The sequence below is a fragment of the Mirounga leonina genome, unplaced genomic scaffold (genome assembly GCF_011800145.1).
Source record: "Mirounga leonina isolate KUSES-001 unplaced genomic scaffold, KU_Mleo_1.0 Mir_168, whole genome shotgun sequence".
NCBI lineage: Eukaryota > Metazoa > Chordata > Mammalia > Carnivora > Phocidae > Mirounga > Mirounga leonina.
The window spans coordinates 54,645,777-54,668,819 of NW_023270426.1; positions in this window are offsets into that span (position 1 = coordinate 54,645,777).

The following is a 23,043-nucleotide window of genomic DNA, read 5'->3' on the forward strand; positions in this document are numbered from 1 at the left end:
AATTTGATTAATTTTAAATTTATTGATCAAAGGAGAAAATTATTTGGTAAACCTAGTAGATGTAATTGGAGAAGAATAGAGTTAGGGTTAGAAGGCTGACCATTTATTAGCAGTGTGTACTTAGGCAAAATAATTAACCAGCTAAGCCTCAATTTTCACATCTCTAAGAATTAAAAGACCTACCCCATAAGTTGCTGTAAAGACCAAATGTTAAAAATATAAGCAAAATGCATATAGTAAAGTATTCAAAAAGTTAATTATCATTATAATTATGCCTTATAATTGTTATATATGCCACTTTTTTCTACCATCTGGTTGAGTAGAAAGATAGAAGATGAACTACAGTGGGAGAAGGGGAGAAAATCTGAAATTATGATTTCTTCATTTTCCACACTAGTTATTCAGTCCCACCTACCCCCAAATATTTCTATAAATTTTTTTAAAGATTTTATTTATTTATTTGACAGAGAGAGACATAGCAAGAGAGGTAACACAAGCAGGAGGATTGGGAGAGGGAGAAGCAGGCTTCCCACCTAGAGGGGAGCCCGACGCAGGGCTCTATGCAGGGCTCGATCCCAGGACCCTGGGATCATGACTGGGATCATGACCTGAGCCGAAGGCAGATGCTTAAGGACTGAGCCACCCAGGCGCCCCTATAAAATTATAATGAACTTCCAGCTTCTAGTTCAACAAGAAAGGAGTTTGGAAATTACCACTTCATGTTAACAAGTAATAAAGCTGAAAAGACTGAAAAATAAGAACTCTTTAAGTGAAAGAAGGAAGAGAAGGGCAAAAGGAAGAGATGGAAGAATACAGGGCAAAACACTGGCCCCCAAGAGTAGAGAGACAAACAGGCGAATACAAGGAGTCACAGCTTACCAGAGTAGAGACTTACTAGCAGAAACAGTCTTAGGAACCAGTGTCTGGGGAAGAAAACTGAACTATAATTCCTGAATTGCTGGAGACACAATGTGGACACTGAGAATTAAAAACTCCAGGGGGACCTAGACATAGAAGAGCTCACCAAAATATTGTGAAATTTACCTCCAGAAGCTCAACCAGGTTCCCACAGTAAATCCTGGAGAAAAATCCCCTCCTGCTAGCCATGGGGGTGGGGGAGTGGTGGGGAAGGAATCATTTTGAAATACTCCAGAGCACTCCATTTTTCTAAAGCCTGCCTCAGGGAAAACAAGTTAAAAAGATTTTACTAAACTACTACTGTTTTATCAGAGCTTAAATAACCTGGGGGATGGTAAATACCCAACTCCAGCCCACTCTAGCCATCCTCATGCTTAAATATACATGCTTATATATAACTGAAATACATACATGCTTATGTATGCTTACATATAAATGAAATGAATGGCAGAAAGAATATAAAAAAAAAGGGGAAATAATTAGCATTATTTTGTTATTATAAATTACATTACCTGTGAAGTGTTGCAGTGTAATTTGAAAGGAATAGGATTAGCTATTAAGAATTTATTGCTGGGGTGCCTGGGTGGCTCAGCCTGTTGAGAGTCCAACTCCTGATTTTGGCTGAGCTCATGGTCTCAGGTGCTGTGAGATGGAGCCCTGCCTTGGGCTCCATGCTCAGCCAGGAGTCTGCTCAGGGATACTCTCCCTCTTCCTCTGCCCCTCCCCTCACTTGCACCTCTCTCTCTCTAAAATAAATAAGTAAGTAAGTAAGTAAGTAAGTAAATAAATAAATAAATAAATAAATATTTTTAAAAGAAAAGAACTTATTGCAAACTCTAGGGGAACCACTAAAGTTAAAAAAAAAAATGTATAAGAGACCCAATAGGGGAGGAAAGAAAATGGAATATAAAGTGCTAAATTAAAACCACAACACAGAAAATGAGTGGAAGACAAAGACAGGACAAAGAACAAGGACAACAATAACAACAACAAAACCCACACATGGTGGCTATTAATCCAACTATTCCAAGAATTACTCTGAATGTCAGTGGTCTAAGTGCGTAAGTTAAAAGACAAAGATGTCAGAGTGGATCAAAAAACAATACCAAGTCATATGTTGTACACAAGAAACCCATTTTAAATACAAACACACATATGGATTAAAATAAAATAGACAAAAATATATGATACCTACACCAATCAAAACAAAATAGGAGTAATTATATTAATTTCAGACAAAGCAAGGAAAGGTCAGGAACAAGAGGGCATTACATGATGACAGAGGGTTCAATTGTCCAAGTCATAACAATTCTTAACATGGGTGAGCCTAACAATAGTGGGTGAAATTCTGTGAGGCAGAATCTGTTACAACTACAAGGAAAACTAGATAAATCCACTCTCACAGTTGAAGACTTCAACACTCCTCTGTTAGAAATGGACAGATCCAAAAGATGGGAAGAACATAGGTGAAACCAACAACACCATAAATTAACTGGTTGTAACTGACATCCGTAAACTACTTCATCCAACAAAAGCAGAATTAACGTTCTTTTTAAGCTCAGATGGAACATTCACCAAGATACATCATATTATAGGTGATAAAATACACCTTAACAAATTGAAAAGAATAGAAATCATGCAAGGTCTGCCCTGAGACCACAGTGAAATTACACCAGAATTCAACAACAGAAGGTAACTGGAAAAGTCCCAAAATACATGGAGATTAAAAATATACTTCTAAATAACACATGGATCAACGTAGAAATCTTAATAAAATTGTTAAATATTTTGATTTAAATGAAAATGAAAACAAAAATTTATTGGATGCTATGAAAACTGTGCTTAGGGGAAATTTATAGCATTGAATACATATATTAGAAAAGAATATAAATCTAAAAATGATAATCTAAGTTTTCACCTTAGGAAACCAGGGGGAAAAAAAAAAGAGCAAGTTAAATCCAACCTAAACAGAGAAAAAGAAATAAGAATTACAGCAGAAATCATTGAAATTGAAAATAAGAAATCAATAGAGAAAATGAATAACACCAAAAGCTTGTTCTTTGAAAAGATCAATAAAATCAATATGCTTCTATATATAACCAGGCTAAAAGAAAAAAAGAGGACATAATTACTAACATCAGAAATAAGAGATGGGACATTACTACAGAGCCCATGGACATTAAAAGGATAATAAAGGAATGCAATTACAAACTTTATAGTCATAAATTTAATAATCTAGATAAATGGGTCAATTTTTTGAAAACCCTAATTTGCCAAACTCACATAAGAATAGCTTGAATTTGCCTGTATCTATTAAAGAAATTTAATCAATAGTTAATAACCTTCTAAAGTAGAAAGTACTAGGTCTAGATGAGTTCACTGGTGAATTAAGAAAGAAATTATACCAATTCTCTACAATCACTTTTAGAGATATATGCAGAGGGAATATTTCCTAGCTCCTTCTATGAGGCCAGACTTGCCCTAACACCAAAACCAGGCAAACACATCAAAAGAAAAGAAAATTACAGATCAATATCTTTCATTCACAGAGACACAAAAATCCTCAACAAAATATTAGCAAGTCAAATCCAAAAATATATAAAAGGAACTAAACACCATGACCAAGTAGAATCCATTCCAGGTATGGAAGGCTGGTTTAACATTCGAGAATCTAATCTATCACAATCCATCAACCAACTAAAAAAGAAAAATCTCATGATCATATAAATAAATGTAGAAAAACATTTGACAAAATCCAACATCCAAGCATAATAAAAACTCTCAGTGAACTAGGACTAGAGAGAAACTTTCTCAACTTCATAAGGAATATCTAACAAAACCCTACAGATCACATCATAATTCATGATGAGACATTCCAAGCTTTCCCATTAAATCAGGTACAAGCCAAAAATCACTCCCTCAGCCCTCCCATTCTACATCATACTGGAAGTTCTTGCTAATGCAGTAAGGCAACAAAACAAAACAAAACAAAAAACCAACAAAAAGAAAACAAAAGGAAAAAGTATACAGATTGGGAAGACAGAAATAACACTTTTTTTTTTTTTTTTACAGATAACATGATCTACACAGAAAATATAGAAGAACTGACGAATAAACAAAACAAAACAAAACAAACAAACCTGGAAATAGTAAGCAATTAGAACAAGATTGCAGGATACAAGGGATACAGGGTTAATACACAGAAGTCAACTGCTTTCTGATATACCAGTGATGAAGAGGCAGAATTTGAAATTAAAAACAAAATATCATTTATATTATCAACTTCCCAAAATGAAATACTCAGATTTAAATATAACAAAATATGTATAAAATCTATATGAGGGAAGCTACAAAACTCTGATAAATGAAATAAAAAACAACAACTAAATAAATAAAGAGCTATTTCATGTTCACAGATATGAAGCCTCAATATTGGTAAGAAACCAGTTCTTCCCAACTTGATCTATAAATTCAAGTAATTCCAATTAAAATTCTTGCAAGTTATTTTATGACTATCAACAAACCAATCCTAAAGTTTATTGGAGAGGTAAAAGACCCAAAATTGCCAAGAAAATTTTGAAAGAAAAGTACAATGTCAGAGGATTGACAATAATTGACTTTAACACTTACTATTAAGCTACCGCAATCAAGATGGTGTGGTATTGGTGAAAGAATAGAGAAATGGATTAACAGAACAGAACCCAGAAATAGACTCCAATAAATATAGCCAACTGATGTTTGACAAACAAACAAAGGCAATACAATGAAGCCAAGATGGTCTTTTCCACAAATGGTGCTGGAACAAATGGATATCCACATACAAAAAAGATAAATCTAGACACAGACCTTACATCCTTCACAAAAATCAACTTTAAATGGATCATAGACCAAAATGTAAAATGCAGAAAAACAAAAACAAAAACACCTCCTAGAAGATACCATAAGAAAAATCCTAGAAGACCTTGGGCATGTGCAAGACTTTTAAAATATAACATCAAAGACACAATTCATGAAGAAATAATTGATAATCTGGACTTCATTAAAATTAAAAACTTCTGATCTGCAAAAGGCATTTTCAATAGAATGAGAATGCATAGTCAGACTATGAAAACAAATTTGCAAAAAACACATGATAAACGTTTTGAAAATATACAAAGAACTTTTAAAATTCAATAGTAAGAAAGAAACCAACCTGATTTCAAAATGGACAAGAAACTTGAACAGACACCCCAGCAAAAAGATGTATGGATGGCAAAGAAGCATATGAAATGGTGCTCCACATCGTATGTCATTAGGGCATTGCAAATTAAAAGAAGAAAGACATCACTACACACCTATTAGAGTGGCTACATTCTGGAACGCTAACATTACCAAATGCTGGTGAGGATACGAAGCAATAAGAACTCTTTCATTATTGTGAGAATGCAAAATTGTATAGTCACTTTGGAGGAGGACAGTTTGGTGGTTTTTTTTTTTTTTTTTTTTTGCGAGAGAGAGAATGAGAGAGAGCACGAGAGGGAGGAGGGTCAGAGGGAGAAGCAGACTCCCTGCTGAGCAGGGACCCCGATGTGGGACTTGATCCCGGGACTCCAGGATCATGACCTGAGCCGAAGGCAGTCGCTTAACCAACTGAGCCACCCAGGCGCCCCAGTTTGGTGGTTTCTTAACAAAAGTAAGTATACCCTTAATATACCATCCAACAATTTGCACTCCTCGGTATTTACCCACAAGAGTTGAAAACTTATGTCTGAAAAAAAAAAAAAAAACCACCCTCAGACTTTTAAAGCAGATTTACTTATAGCTGCCAAAACTTAGGAGCAACCAAGATGTCCTTTAGTAGGTAAGTGGATAGTGTGTTACCTCCAGACAATGGAATATTATTCAGGACTAAAAAATATATATGAATCAAGCCACAAAAAGACATAGAGAAAATTTGAATGCATATTAGTAAGTGAAAGAAGCTAATTTGAAAAAGTTACTGTATGATTCCAACTATATGACCTTCTGGAAAAGGCAAAACTATGGTGACAATAAAAAGATTACTAGTTGCTAGTGGCTGGAGGGAGGGATGAATAGTCAGAGACCAAAGGATTTTAGGGCAGTGAAAATACTCTGTATAAAATTATGATGATGGCTATATAACATTATACATTTTCCCAAACTTATAGAATGTACAAAACCAAGACTGAATCCAAATGTAAACTATGGATTTTGAGTAATTATGATATGTCAATGTAAGTACTTCAGTTGTAATTACTGTACCACTCTGGTGGGGAATGTTGATAATTGGAGAGTCTATGCATGTGTGGGAACAGGGAGTATATAGGAAGTCTCTGTAACTTCCCCTCAATTTTCTTGTGAACATTAAATTTCTTTTTAAAAAATAAAGTCTTACTAAAGAAAAATTATCATCAAGGAAACTATAATACCTGGTATATGTCCTTATAAAATCTGTGATCTAATTATAGAAATATATTGTAAGCCATGAGAAGTTAAATAACAAACATAAGACATGATCCATGGTATTTTATGCTTAGTGAGTCAAGAAAGAGCTATGAGTTCAGAACAAGGATCTCTCTGAATGACCTGGAGTTACCCAGGAAGACTGAGATGTTTGAGATATGAGACTGAAGTTAATACTTGATGGATAGTTTGGTTATAGGGAGAGGACAATAAGGAACAGCAACATTCATACCTTTAAGCAGTGTCCCCGCTCTTCTTGTTCTAAGATTAGTACGGCAGTTTGCTGCTAATAAAAAGATGCTAAGGTTGCTTTCTCAGAGGACTGATGTGTAATTTTTACTTACTGTGGACAATCTTAATAATATTAGAGTACTGTGTTTGAAAATGAATTTGAAAAACAATTTATTGATTTCATGAGAATATATCATTCTAAAGAAAATTTTATATTAAGTAAAACTTGTCTACTCCTTCTAGGTTTAAAATGAAAAGGCAGGTCATTGATTCAATGTAAACATCACAATATTATATTCTTGTAAATTTAAAAATGTCAAGTGAATAGAGGAGATTTTAAAAATTAAGGGAAAAAAATCTGTAACAGACTCTGGGTTCCTTGAGGATAATACCTAGTTTTACTTATTGATAACAGGAAACCTAGCCCATGGAAGACACTCAAAATTTTTTTTCTATCTTGATTTTAAAATAATTTTAATTTAAATCTAAGTCTCACATTAAACATAGTTTTTTTTTTTTTACATATTTTGATGATGATCCTTAAATAACCAAGTCACAGGTATTATACTGTATATATTTCTTATAAAACATAGCACATAAATATACATCCATATACACTGAAAACTTAAAGGTCTGCATGTATGTAGATTCTAAAATGTGGTCAAAGATAATTGTTACATATTATTTATATTTAAGAGGTGGTGACTGATGGGCAGAAGAATTTTGAATGCACTAACTTTTGGGCATATAAATTTATAGACCAGCATATTTTGATTATGGAAGGGGGCTTCATTCCCTTCTGATATTAATTATCTGAATGACGGATGTTTCTCACAAACATTATTTCATCTCACCATATTTTCAAACGTCATAAGTTATTTCTTTTAAATAATCAGGCAAATGATATTTTTTAAAAAATGACAAGCCAGTACATTGCTAACAACGTGTTCAATTTAAAAAAGTTGTTGGAAAGATGCTATTAAAATCCTGAGATTCATTCTGTATTAACACTCATTTATACTGATTTTGACAGCTTTTTAGTAATATGATGTTGATATAAAATTAATATAAAACACACCTCAGTGTTATTTAAAAAGCCCTAAGCCTGTTGAGTAACAGACATTCCTATAAATTGCTCAGTTATCAGTAAGGCACACAGCTGAGCTACAAAGACTGATATACATGATGTAAGTGCCATGGTCCATTCATTCATCTACTGATGCAGTCATGCTCCAGTCTTCTAGTTTCTTTTAATGCCATTCACCACTTGGTGACATCCACAGTGCGAATGATGCACCATCTCTAAAATCTCTCACTGAAATACTCTTTCTGAGCACATTATTTTATCCCTTCTGTTCATGTGCTAAAGAATGCCTTTTCCCTGTGTTATATATAATTCTATAACATTTTGAGACTGCCAGCCCCTGAATCCCACTGCTTTCTGTCAATTCCTTCCTTCGTTGCTCTCCTCACCACACCTACATTTCATGATTTATGATAATCATATTCTTGCATGCTCTCTATTTTCTTCATGCTTGGCCCATTAACTGAATAATTCCAATCAATAAAAACAAAAGAAATCCAATCCAAAACTAAATAAAATTCCACAACTGGGGAGGTTGGTTTCACTGTAAATGCATAATCACCTCCTACATATTAGTCAAGTTTCCTTCCATCTTCTCTCCCACTGCCACCAACTTCTTGTTCCTGATGTCTTGCTCTATACTAGTCTCCAACCTTTGCTGTTGACCTCCCTACTATTTAATCTTTGACTAACTTTCACAGTGATCTTGTAAAGTGTAAATCTCTTCCCACTATTTACAACTTCAAAGCCTGTAATGGCCTTCACTGGTCCTTAAGTAGTAGCCTAAACCCCTTAGGAAGTTTAAAACTTGACATTACACAGCCTGTTCATCTTCTTCTTATTCTTCTCTTAGGCTGCCTTCCTCTTCAGCACACTTACTCCACAATGTCCTTTCACTTCCTCAAACATAGCAAGCTCTTTCTCACCTCATCTTAGGCCTTCTTTCACTCCTGCAGTTAGGCTGCTGGAAAGCCTCTTCTCATTTCCAGGTAGGCCCTCCCACTTCTCCAAATCAAAAGTAGATTCACCATTATTACCTCTCAGAGCACCTTGTTCTTCTATTAGTTTTCACCACGTGTAACTGCGTTTTTGTATTTTTTTCCTTGCTTACTCTCCAATTCTTGCAGTAGTCTCTACATCCCAGGCAGGAAGAAGCATTGTTATATGCCCAATGCATGGCACAGTGCTTGAAACATAGACATTGCTCCATAAGTATTGGTTAAATGGATAAATAATTTAATGAAGAGTGCTCGGCAAATATAGTAACTTTAGGACATTATATTTTAAATGCCAGTACATAACCAGAGAAAGAATCCTTTAGAAATTCTTTTTTTTAAATTTATTTAATTTATTTATTTATTCATGAGAGACAGAGAGAGAGAGAAGCAGAAGGAGAAACAGGCTCCCAAGGAGTAGGGAGCCTGATGTGGGACTCGATCCCAGGACCCTGGGATCATGACCTGAGCTGAAGGCAGATGCTTAACCATCTGAGCCACCCAGGTGCCCTCCATTAGAAATTCTTAAATCACCAATGGACTAACATGTTTTTCAGAAAATATTCTGCCAATATTGATTTGCTTCTAATACAATGAGGTGTACTTTCACCTCTCTAATACAGATCTAACTGTGCAATAGCTGATTTTTGTATTTTTAATAGCCAGAAAGAACATCATATGGTTCTAATCCAACTTTATTATACATAGGTGGAAACAGGGCCACATAATTTAAAGGAATCTCTAAATGCTACATAACTAGTAAATAGCAGAAATGCTACCAGGATCTAAATGTATATCTTCCATCTTCCTTTATATTTTTTTTATTATTATTTTTTTAAAGATTTTATTTATTTATTTGAGAGAGAGAGAATGAGTGAGAGCACATGAGAGGGGGGAGGGTCAGAGGGAGAAGCAGACTCCCTGCCGAGCAGGGAGCCCGATGCGGGACTCGATCCAGGGACTCCAGGACCATGACCTGAGCCGAAGGCAGTCGCTTAACCAATTGAGCCACCCAGGCGCCCCCATCTTCCTTTTTAAAAACTGTAGTGAAAAATCTTCCAAAAGCTATTTAGGTTTTACCTAACTACTTATTAAAAATATGATGTCATAGGGTTTTAATAAGGTCCTAAATTACTAGGTTATCTTAGCTCATATATTCTAATAATAGCTAATTAATACTTTCCAGCTCAATGGAACCCAGTGTTGCTTTGCTGTAGTTGGTTTCCACTGAACCTGAGACATCCGTAGTGCAGGAATCTCTCCTGATCCATGGGGGATACATTCGAAGACCTACCCCAGTGGATGCCTTAAAGTGCAGATTGTATCTCACCCTATACATACTATGTTTTTTTCCTATACATGATAAAGTTTATTTTATAAATTAGGTACAGTAAGATATTAACAAGTAAAAACAGAACAATAATATACAAACTAGACTATAACAATATGTAGAATACAACAAATATAACAATATATCAATAAAGTAATAATTATGTGAATGTTGTTTTTCTCAAAATATCTTACTTCATTGTACTTCCCTTTTTCTCATAATGATGGTGAGATGAAGGGAGGTGACCGACATAGGCATTGTGACGCAGAGTGACAATATGTCAGGAGAAGGATCATCTGCTTCTGATGACCAGTTGGCCCTAACTGAATCTGCTGAAGTGATATTGTGGATAAGGGGGTACTACTGTATTCAGTTCTCTTCCTTAATGCTCCTCATAGAGGTCTTCCTATATGACGAATACTTGCTTACTCATGCGCACACTGATAATTTAAGTCCAATTGAGCCTACTTTAGCTATCACTTTAAACTTACTAAATTGTATTTAGTTCTTGACTGAAGGCTGGAAATAAAGATCGGGTCTGTCAATTGAACTGTTGCCCCAAGACTTCCAGAAAGGAATTTATAAAAGAAATATAAGGAGACAGGCAGGCAGCTTTCAGGCTGAATCTCTGTCCACCCAGAGTAATCAAACAGACAGAATTTGTTATAATTACATTCCTTTCTAAAATGAATTCAAATATATAAAAATAAAAATTATGTACATACATATTTTCCCGCTCAGCTTAATACTTGTTAATACACTCAGACAGTACATTTAATTTGGTCTCCTTCTTGATCACCACACTTTCCCAATTCCCTCCTGTCCTTGTCTCATTGTTTCTTCTTCCTAGGGCACATCTTTTAGTTAACTCAAAAATATTGAGACTTCAACAAAATAACTGTCAGAGAAATGTTTCCAACTAGGCAGGTTCATTCAATTAAAATAAAGAGAGCTATATTTCATTGGAATAGGTAATGTTTTAGAGTTCTAAGACACAGATAATTGCATCCACAGGTCTTGCTGTTTTTATTTATGGTTTTATTAAATTGTATTGCTTATTACCATGTACAAGTCTATAACCCACACTCGTTCTGCTTTCTTTTTATATTTCTTTGTTCCTAAAGAATAATATGGCTCTACATCTATTTCTAACCTTCCATTCATGGGTTGTTTTATGTTTCTTTCCTTTCCTTTAGTTTGTATTGTGAGTCTTTCCACCGTGTGGAACCTTTATAAAGAGATCCCGGAGAGCATTAGCAAGAGCTATTCACAGCTCGTCTATGAATTTAAAAAAAAGATACAAACACAGTTCTCCCAACAATAAGCCTGGCTCCATTCATCTACAAGCCCATCACATTGCAAATCTCTTGATCTACAAGTGGTGCGAATCTCAAAATGTATAAGCTTTGTTACCTTGGGCAAGTCAAACATTTAAACTGCAATTTCTTTAGGGACAACAATACTGTCCCTACCTAATCCATAAATTACTGTGAGGCTCAAGTTATATATTCAGTGGAAAGCAATTTGTAATAGATAAAGAGATACAATAAAACGGGCTATCATTAGGTCATTATTCACTAAGTCACAGGCAGAAAAGTAGTAGTGCAGATAGGGATCTGTTCACCAACAATAAACCTCCAAAATGTTTTAAGATTTTGCCGTCTTCCTTGGCTTCTCTTCCACTCAAGAAAATGACAGCATAGAGCTCAGAGATGAAGGTGAACATTTTACCTCAATTTTTAACTTGTCAAGTTAAAGATTAAAGTTTGTTTTTGAAGTCAGATTGTTGTAAATAATGCAAAATTTTACCATGTACATTAAAGACGTATTTTAATTTTCTCGGATTAAGTTTCATCTATATATTTTAAACTTTGTACTCTTTTCTAAGTTGTCTTTTATGAATTTAGCATTTATATCTGTTTCATGGCTTTACTATTTATAGGGTCACAATAATCTCATCTGTTTAGAGCCCATTTACTCAAGCACTGGAACTTACATGTTATATAAATCATTGTTAAATTGTTTAAAAACTTTTTTTACATTAATGTATAGGTATTTTATTTCTGATAAGGTTCAGTTGAAATTAACAAACACTTCTAAGTCTTTCAAAAATTTAAGTTATGTGTTTGAAGCTTTGTTTTAAATGTTCAATTTGATATTTCAAATAATTGCGTATGAAGGTAAGTGTTTTTGGAGAAAAAAATCCCTGTAAGGCACTAAGGGATACCTAATAAAACAGTTTGGTTATTGGCATCATAGAGTTCTGATGTAATGTCCTAAAGTCAACTGAATTCAAAAGATACCCATCAAAGGTGATTGGTGATCATTACAAAGGAGGGATATGCTGTCCTCATCAGAATCCTTCACATCACTAGCTGTGGGGAAACCTGACATCCTGTGCCCCTAACAGGACAGTTGTTCTCAAACTTGGCTGTACATGAGAGCTTCCTGAGGAGCTTTGAGAAAATATCAACAGCAGCAATAAAGAATGCCCAATCCACACTTCAGACCACTTACATCTATCTCTGGAGGTGAGCCTTATCCTTGGGAAAGTGGGGTGGTTAATTCTCCCAGGGGATGCTAGTATGCCATCAAGGTTAAGAACCAAGTTAGCAGAATTTGAATATGATCAAGCCTATGGAGATAACTTCCATTTACATAAGGGAATTCAGGTGAGAGACAAGAGCTTTTCAAACTTGAATGTGTATAAAAATCACCTAAGGATCTTGTTAAAATGAGGATTCTAATTGTGGTCTAGGGAATAGCCCAACATTCTGCATTTATAATAAGCTCTCAGGCTCTCAGCTATCTAGAAATCCATACTGCTGATTGGCATCCATATTTTAATTAGCATTGGGATAGAAGACATGTCAGATGACACCAGGAAGCATCAACAGACAAAGCAAAAATGTACGATTTGGCAAAGGAAAATTATTTTAGCCTTTTTTAGATCCTTATGGGAGTATTTTTTTTAACTGTCATTGTGCTGTCAGATAAACTTTTTTATTATGATAAACTATCACAAAATTTACCATTTTAACTATCTTTAAGTGTACCATTCAGTGGCATTAAGTACATTCACATTTTTGTGCAACCATCACTACTCTCCATTTCTGGAACTTTTTCATCATTTCAAACTGAAACTCTCTACTCATTAAATAATAACTTCTGATTCTTCCCTCCCACCAGACTCTGCTAACCACTAGGTTACTGTCTCTATGAATTTCAATATTCTAGGTACCTCATATAAGTGGAATCATACAATATTTATCCTTTTGTGTTTCGCTTGTATCACTTAGTATAGTTCTCTTCAAGATTCATCCACGTTATAGCATGTATCAGAATTTCACCCTTCTTAAGGCTGACTAATATTCCAATGTTATGTGTAAAACACATTTTGTTCATCATTCATCCACTGATAGACATTTGGGTTGTTTTTACCTTTTGGCTACTGTGAATAATGTTGCTATAAACACTGGTGTATAGCTTGTCCTTTTTTTTTAAGGATTTTATTTATTTATTTGACAGAGAGAGAGCACAAGCAGGGGGAGCAGCAGAGGAAGAGGGAGAGGGAGAAGCAGACTCCCCGCTGAGCAGGAAGACCCACATGGGGCTCGATCCCAGGACCCCGGGATCAAGACCTGAGCCAAAGGGCGCCTGGGTGGCTCAGTTGGTTAAGCTACTGCCTTCGGCTCAGGTCATGATCCTGGAGTCCCGGAGTCGAGTCCCGCATTGGGCTCCCTGCTCAGCGGGGAGTCTGCTTCTCCCTCTCCCGCTCCCCCCTCTTGTGCTCTTTCTCTCTCTCACTCTCTCTCTCAAATAAATAAATAAAATCTTAAAAAAAAAAAAAAAAAAAGACCTGAGCCAAAGGCAGATGCGACTGAACCACCCAGGCACCCATAGTTTATCCTTTTTTAAACAACAGAAATATTTATAATCTTTATTAGGAGATTCAAAAGAATGCTAATTTTGTAAGGTGTGATCATGGCATTGCGATTATAAGATAAAATGTCCTTATTTTTTTAGAGATATGTAGGACTGAAATAACTTGGTATTTGGAATTAACTCCTAAAACATTTCAGCAAAGAACAATAGGGAAGAAAAAGTGACCAGTAAAGGAATGTGGCAAGATCTTGACAAGTGGTGAGTCTGGGTGCTGAGTACATTGGATTGATGTATTTTGTTCTTTTTTGGGTATTTTAAAATATTCAAATACAGAACAAAATACATTTGATCCTCATTTTCAGATTCTGTATTAGTAACACTAAAATCAATGCTTGTGGCGCCTTTGTGGTCATTTGCAAACATGGACAGAGTGCTGAAAAATTTGAGTCCTCCAAAAGCGTATTTTCCCAGCTAAGGTTAAACAAGGCTACGCTCTGCCATCATGATTCAGCTCTCATATATAAACAAATGTCCTTTTTGCAGTCTATTTAGTGTTATGTTTTGTGCATTTTTGTGCTTGTTATTGATGATTTTGCTGTTTAAAATGCCACCTTCCCCCCTCAAGTGTAGTACTGAAGTGCTAGCTAGTGTTCCTAAACTCGAGAAGGCTGTGGTGTGCCTATGGAAAAAAAAAAACAAAACAAAACCATGTTAGATTAGCTTTGTTCCAGCATGCGTTATAGTGCTCTTAATAGTGAATTCAGTATTGGGTCACCTGGGTGGCTCAGTCATTAAGCATCTGCCTTCGGCTCAGGTCATGATCCCAGGGTCCTGGGATCAAGCCCCGCATTGGGCACCCTTCTCAGCAGGAGGCCTGCTTCTCCCTCTCTCACTCCCCCTGCTTGTGTTCCCTCTCTCGCTGTGTCTCTCTGTCAAATAAATAAAATCTTTTAAAAAAATAGTGAATTCAGTATTGAGAAACAAAATATATTAAATAAGGTGTCTTTAAATAGAAACACACATAAAACAAGGCTATGTATTGGTCTATTGAAACATGTGGTTTGTAGAGCCCTAACCCTGTCTTTCCCCTAGGAACAATCCTTCAGTATTAGCTGATTTAGTGTTTGCAGTGAATTTATAGAATATAACTACTGCGAATAATGAAGATTGACTGTATTTGTTAAGTGCTTAGAAAATTTCTCCACTCAAATTTCAAACTGAGTAGTAAGAATATAAAGTAAAACCACACATGATTATTACATAGGTGGCATTACACATAAGAGTTAAAGGTGACCAGAGGAAATCAAAATGGCAGTGGTGTGTAAGGAACCAGACCAGAAACCTGGGGACAGACATTTACTCCTTGTTCCCCCATCATTCTCCATATATAATCCATCACTCTTTCCTATGGACATCATCTGATAAATTATATGTCTCTATAATCCATCATTTCTTCTATCATCACTTCTGAATGTTTTGAATAACTTCCTAACCATTCTTCCCATCTCCAATATTGCCTTTCTCACATCCATTACATTGACCAAATCCAACATGATACATTATTTAAAATGCCACCTGATTAACATAATTCAATGATTCCAAAGGACTCTAGCAAGGATTTTTAACCCTGGTCCAAGAATACTGTTCAGGGATGGGGACCCCATGAAACTGTATGCAAAATGTTAAAATGTTGCTAAATGATGTCACCCTCTCCCCCTAGGAAGACATACAGCTTTTTGTCACTTTGCAATGAGTCTTGATCACATATCCTTGCCAAGAATTTAAAATCCAAGGTCCTTAGCAAAGCCCAGAAGACCTTTCATAATCTCATTCCTGCTACCCTTCCAGCCTTCCTTCTCATCATTCGCTATTTATGCTGCAGCAGATTTGAACTGTTCATGGTCCCCAGCACACCCCATGGCTGGGTTCATTACAACCACATTCACCAAAATGTTTTTTGATCTCACATTCCTACACTTTACTTGGTTAAGTTCTCCTTATTCTTTACAACACCCTTATCTAAAATTTTGAAGTGATTTAGATGGGTTAAAATAATAAAAAGATCAGTGTATCTGAGCACAGGTGATGGGGTACAGTGATATGAAATGATGTCAGAATATCAGAGAGGCAGTCAGGAACCAGATTATGTGGAGTTTTGTAAACTGGGCTAGTAAGTTTGGATTTTATTCTGAAGTCATGAAAAACCATTATACAGTTGTAATAAAGAAGTCCAACATTAGCCAATTTCTGTTTAAAAACATCATTCTGATGTATAGAGTAGACTGTAGGTGGAGTGATAGGCTCAAGTAAGGAGACTGATTAGGAAGATGTATTCTTGTTTGGAAAACTGAGTGGATAGTAATAAGCATTATAAATATGTGATCCATAGGAAAGAACAGGTTTTCTCTGGGATATATTGGGTTTAATATTTAAACATACTGCATTTTAGGTATTTGTGAATAACTTGTTCCAGAAATCTATCTCTAATTCTAGGAAAGTTTTGTTTTCAATGAATAAGTAGGAAGACTATATTTAAAAGCAAAATTTTACTCTGATGATGTTTATGAAATAATTCTGTGGACATAATAAACTAGGTGAGATGAAGTCCTCTGAGCCCATCTGGAGCAAGATTTAGATTTAATAGAATTATCCATATAATGTTTCAGATTTTCTTTTCTTGTCAAGCTTTTATGAGTATTGATGGTGGAGATTTACATACAATTTGACTTGAGTCATTAAAATCAACCCATTTTTAAACAAGTGACCTTCCAATAAAATAATAAACAGGGGCACCTGGGTGGCTCAGTCAGTTAAGTGTCTGCTTTCTGCTCAGGTCATGATCTCGGGATCTCAGGATTGAGCCCTGTGGGGCTCCCTGCTAAGCGGGGAGTCTGCTTCTCTTTCTCCCTCTGACCCTCCTCCACGCTTGCACCTCTGTGCACACACGCACACACTCTCTCTCTCTCAAATAAATTTAAAAAGTATTTTAAAAATAAACAAATTCTTAACAAAATCCTTTTGAAATTATAGGCTGTAATTTTTAAATCCTGACAGTTGAGAGAGGACAATGACTATCATTCTGCATCTTGAATTATGATGACAGAATTTGTTTTTTTGATCTTACTGCAGAAAATGATACTTTAATTTTTGGTAAATGGTGGAATAAATACTTTCATTTACCTTAAGTTAAACACTATGTGTTATGACTCAAATTCAGTTACCTCACAAGCAGACTACTTTTCTCTGCTTTCTTTTATCTACTCCTTGGATTAAAGCTGCCACTCTCTGTACCATGGTGGCAATGCTTGCACTTGCCCTCTTAGCAGTTATGGATGAAAGCCAGACCGACATTTTGAATTGGACGTCTAATAGAACTCAGATTTCATGTGGTCCACAGGAGCAGCTTCTTACTCCTTGAAGTAATTTCTATCATTGCCTCCTCCATGTGCCTCCATTCACTCAAACTTGCTTCAACTCACTCATTTAAAAGCTCTGGCTGCCTTCCATTTCCAACTGCCAGTGTTTGCATCGCTGTGCCTACAGACTCTTTCCCCAACACTTAGAAACCCACTCTAAGGCTCAAAGTGTTGTGGAATTAACAACCATCCGGTCAGCAACTGGGAGTGGACAAGCATCTCGGCTCTCTCACTGCCAACATGGGACAATCTGAAGCTATCTATAGAGCTCTTTCCCAGAGTTTTCACACAGCAGTAAGCCTCAGACACTCGCTGGTCAGATGGCTGACAGAGAGCATCCGTATGGGCAGGCTTCCCTTATTTCACCTCCACACTTCCCTACCTACATTCCATCAACTTCCCAAATTCACAGTTGCACTCAAATCCTTGTGTTCAAACAAAATCCAAACTGAGATCCCCTACAAACCCAATCTTCTTGGAGTCTTTCTGAGGTCAGTCAATGAAAAGTTCAATTCTACCAGCTGCTGGACTAAAATCCAAGGTGTCATTCTTGCTTCTTCTCCTTTTGTTCACACCTCACACTAGCTTCATCAGAAAATCTTATAGAATCTATTTCAGATATATCTAGAATTTGACCAATCACCTCCATCCTTAGTGACTGTGTTCATCTGCTCAGATAGCGATAACAAAATACCATAGAGTGGCCTCAACAAACAAACATTTGTTTTCTCCCTGTTGTGGAGGCTGGAAGTCTGAGACCAAGGCACCAGTGGGTTTGGCTTCTTCAGAGGTCTCTCTCCTTGGTTTGCCTTCTTCCTGTGTCCTCACATGGCCTCTTCTCTGTGTGTACATCCCTGGTGTCTCTTTGCATGCCCTAATCTCCTTTTCTTATAAGGATACCAATCACGTTGTATTAAAATCCACCTTAATGGCCTTATTTTAACTTAATTGCCTCTTTAAAGGTCCTATCTGCAAACAGAATCACATTCTGAAGTAGTAGGGGTCAGGGATTCAACATATGAATTTCCAAGGGATTCAGCTCAGTCCATAGGAGTGAGCCTACACCTACTGACTGCAGTTTAGTCAAAGCCATTATCTTTTTCTGCCTGGAAAATCAATAGCCTCCTAACGGTCTGCTCTACTGCCCTTTTCCTTCCTGCAGTCAATTCTCAACACAACGGCCAACGTTACCTCACTGAATCTCTACTCAAAACCCTTTACTGGCTTCCCAACTGGCATAGAATAAACTCCTGAGACCACCATAATCTACCTTGCTCCGACTCCTTTCCTTTCTGGCATCATATTCTATTACTCTCCCTCTCTGTCACACTTACCCAACCACAGTGATTCCTCGCTGATTTTTTAGCAAGCTTGGCTATTCCCACATTTGGGCCTCTACATGTCGTTTCCTTTACCTAAAATGATAGTCCCTGCCACATCTCCATGGCTCTCTCTTCCTTTCATCAGGTCTTTATTCAAAACTCACCTCAGGGAGGCCTTTCCTGGGCACTGTATCTAAAATAGCAACTCCTCTCTGATGCTTCATATCCTACTTCCTTGCTTCCTTCCTTTTTTCTTCTCTTTAGCACTTACCATCTTCTAGAATATATATTTTACATGTTTATATGGGTTATTTTCTGTCTCACTAGAATTTAAGCTTTAGGAGGGCTAGAATTTCTGTTTTTTCTCTCTTGATATCCCAGCACCTAGAACCATGCCTGCAGCATAGCAGGTGTTCAAGAAACATTTGTTGAGTGAATGAATGGTTTTCCTCAGCATACCAGTAAAATCATCATTATAAGAGTTTGACCTAACAGTGATTTGTCTGAGTATTACAGAGCCTTCTGTGCATATCTTTGCTATAGTTTTTATAGCAGTTTTGTCTTCAATATGTGATACGGACTATGCCTATTTTGTTATAACCCAATGTCAAAAGTGAATTTCATCCATTGAATTTTATACAATAGATGAAAATATAGGAAAATAGTAGATTGATGGACAGCACACCAAGATTGGCAACTTCAGGAAGATTTCCAGAATGGCATCACCATTTTGATGTTTAAAGGGGAAAATACACATTCATTTAGCAATGATTCCTTATTATGAATGTGCCAATCACTCATTTAAAGGCTGGGGGTAGAAAGATAGGTAAGGTCTGGGGTCTGCCTAGGAGGGCTATAGAGTCCATAGGGAGTCTTTCCTTCTTCCTGTTTGGAAATTTTAATTTCCAGCTTTGTGGGGTTGCAAGGAAGTGGGAGGAGGAGGAGGTAGAAATGGAAGAAGATGAGAACAAGGAGGAGGAGGATCAATCAGTCACACATTAGTGGAACTAAATTTCTAAGCAAACAGAAACATAGAAAATAATGGTTCTCTTAGTAGTTAAGTGACAAATGTCTTTTCATGGCTGAAAGGATAGGAGAGAGGGAGTTCTCCCTAAAATGATGCTTTGAAGCATTCTTAGAAGAGTCATATTGTGTCTTCCCTTTGTTCTAGGTTTTTTTTTTTTTTTTTAAGATTTTATTTATTTATTTGACAGAAAGAGAGAGCACAAGCAGGGGGAGCAGCAGAGGGAGAGGAGGAGGGAGAAGCAGGCTCCCCGCTGAGCAGGGAGCCCGATGTGGGACTCGATCCCAGGACCCCGGGATCGTGACCTGAGCTGAAGGCCGACACTTAACCAACTGAGCCACCCACGCGCCCTGTTCTAGTCTTGACACAATCAATATCCAATTCATTATAGGAGTAATAATGCAGGCGATCAAACAACCTTAACAAGGACTCTGCTATTCCTGCAGTTAGATGGAGAATGCATTCAGTATGAAGAATTTTTAACCTGAGGGCAACTCCATATTTACAAATATAGATTTCTTAACACATGGCTTGCCATCCTAGTGAGAAGCCAGAACTTGATTTCTTTCTAGGCACATGTATTTGTGAGCGGGGAGAGGGACTGATTAGAAGAGGGGGACTTAAACCTAGGTATGCTTACTCCAGCCCCAATGTTTCCTCACAGGCACATAATAATTGCTGTTAGCAATGTACTTTTCTAAAGTTCAAAGCTATAGCATAAGTAAAATAAATGTTTATAGATACCAGGCCTTACAGCCAGTGAAATTGAAACAAACATTCTTAAATTGCTCCTTAGAGATGCACACAATTAATTGAAGACAGATAATTGCATGTGTAATGGCTTCTTGTACACTAAGTACCTGTTTACAAATCAAATTATTCAATTTGGAATCTCAAGTGTGTGCTGTCTATGCTCAATTAACCCCTTATGGCTATGCATAAACACCTAGTTTGTAGAAATGTGGTCTTTAATATTTTTAAGATCATTTAAATTAGGACTCAAATTTATACAACAAAGTGTGAAGTAAAAATCTGTTATCATTTCCTAAGTAAGGAGATGTAACATACCAAATATTGCTCTAAGTCATTTGCTGCTATTGTTTGAGGCTTACATCTTCATTTGTAAAACCTGCATTGAAACAAGTTCTCTGCAAGGGACATGAACTCTAAGAGATATTACAACATGTGTGATGAAAATCTAAAAAGGCTATTTTCTGAAGAAATTTGAGAATGGCAACTGAGCTTCTCTAAAAGCTGCTAAGTGTACAAAGGAGGTGTATTAGAGTTATTCACTTCATCTTACATCCATCTGAATGTTCCTGCACAGCGTAAGTAAAGTACCGTGGAACATGGGCAAAGGGAAAGAGGATACGATCCCTGCATTTGACACACATTTACCTGCATTCGATCCATGACTCAAACGCTGCAGGAAGCACAGGCATGGCTCTCTGAGCAAAAATCCTGTTGTCATATAGGCTTTAAAGGCAGCTCCATACATCAGGAAATGAGCAAAAAAGAATATCTGCATCATCACTTTTAGTCTGTTTTCCTATAGAAAACAGCTATAGAAGTGGACCAATAAAGTACCTAGCTCAGGTAGGAATGTGAGAATAAAATGCTTAGCATATTCTAAAAACTCACAGGAAAACAAGACAAAACAAAAATACACTTCCCTGCAGTCTAAGTTAAGGAAAAAGTATTTTTTCTATTTTGTCATGATTTAATTTCTATCATCTTTACAGATGGGTAAAACTGGAGGAAAAAAGACTCATAAACAGGTAATGAGGCAAAGGCAAGTTGGCAGGGCAAAAAGAAGCAGATCGATTTATGATTCATACAGTGAAGTGAAACTGTTTCCTGAAAGGTTGTGTGACCATGTGGCTAAATCAATGGCAGAGTAATAGGGTTAGAGGCAAATTGCAGAAAGTATGCAGTGGATAAAAATTATACTTATTACTGTGTTCTAGACTTGAGGCTTAGTTTCAAAGCAAGAAAAGCCTTTGATGTGAAGAATATGGTAAACACCAAAGAAAATAATTTGAGCTTTTTCCTTTAACTGGCATTTATTTCCTATTAGACTCTCCAACTTTAGGAAAATTTGAAATGACTCTTCTCTCCAGATGAAAACAAAGGAAAATCATCATATAGCACTTGGGATGAAGATAGAACATATACCTATTTTATTTTTATATTGCCCTTTAAAAAGTTTCTTCTTAATAATAAAATTTGCTTTTTAGTGGTAGTAAATCAAAATACAGACATATCCCTGGCTTTGCTTCCCCCAGGATAGGGAACTTGATAGAAGGTTAATTAATTTCCTGAGCATTGCTGTTTTTAGCATTCACTCTAGTGACTGAATATTGAGTGCTTGAATCAGGTGAAGTTTGTGAGTAATCTACATTCATTTTATTCTGCTTCTGAAATACAACTGCATTATATGTGAGGCTTACAGGCTCAGGAGAAACAAGGTTTTCGAAAATGAATTTTCTCTTTTGATTCCTCTCCCTCCCTTGCTTCACTGCTTTCTTCTTTCTTTCCTTCTCTTTCCCCTCCCTCCTCTCTGCCTTTCTTTGTTTTCCCAAAAAGAGATCAGCCATGTTCCCTACTTATGTTTATATTAAAAGGAAGAAATCCTTTAAAAAAAAAAAAAAGTTACTTTTAAATAATGGGTGCCTGGTGGCTCAGTCGGTTAAGCGTCTGCCTTCAGCTCAGGTCATGATCCCGGGGTCCTGGGATCAAGCCCCACATCAGGCTCCCTGCTCAGCGGGGAGCCTGCTTCTCCCTCTCCCTCTGTCTGCCGCTCCCCCTGCTTGTGCTCTCTCTCTCTGACAAATAAATAAAACCTTAAAAAAATTGTTTAAATTATGGGTGACTTATGGTCGTGATGATTTGACTACATATGTTTAGTATCTACTGTACATTAATTTTAAATAGAAAAGACTGATTCTTTCATTGCAAAAGAACCATGGAACTTCCAAACTCTAATTGCATGTGCACCCATTTTTGTGGCTAGGTAGGAGATATATATCGAAGGATGACCATCCATGTGTTGCATGCCTCACACTGTTCTTTGGGAATTATGTTTCCTGTGGTCATTGCACATTTCCAGCAGTGATCCAAAGCATTAGGCTTCTGTGGCCCTGATTCATCTCAGCCTCTTCTGACTCTGAGAGCCTTTCAATATGCTTTTGTTGTGCCATTTTCTCCATGCTCAACAGCCTGTATTTCATGAATGTGTTGAGTTGTCAGCTAAAGTATATTTGTTATATAGTCATCACTAGAAAAGGATATGCTGATAATTCCATTAGATGGAAGAGGATTTAAAATATTATAGATTTATCAAGTATTCATTACTGGAAAGCTGATATCATTACA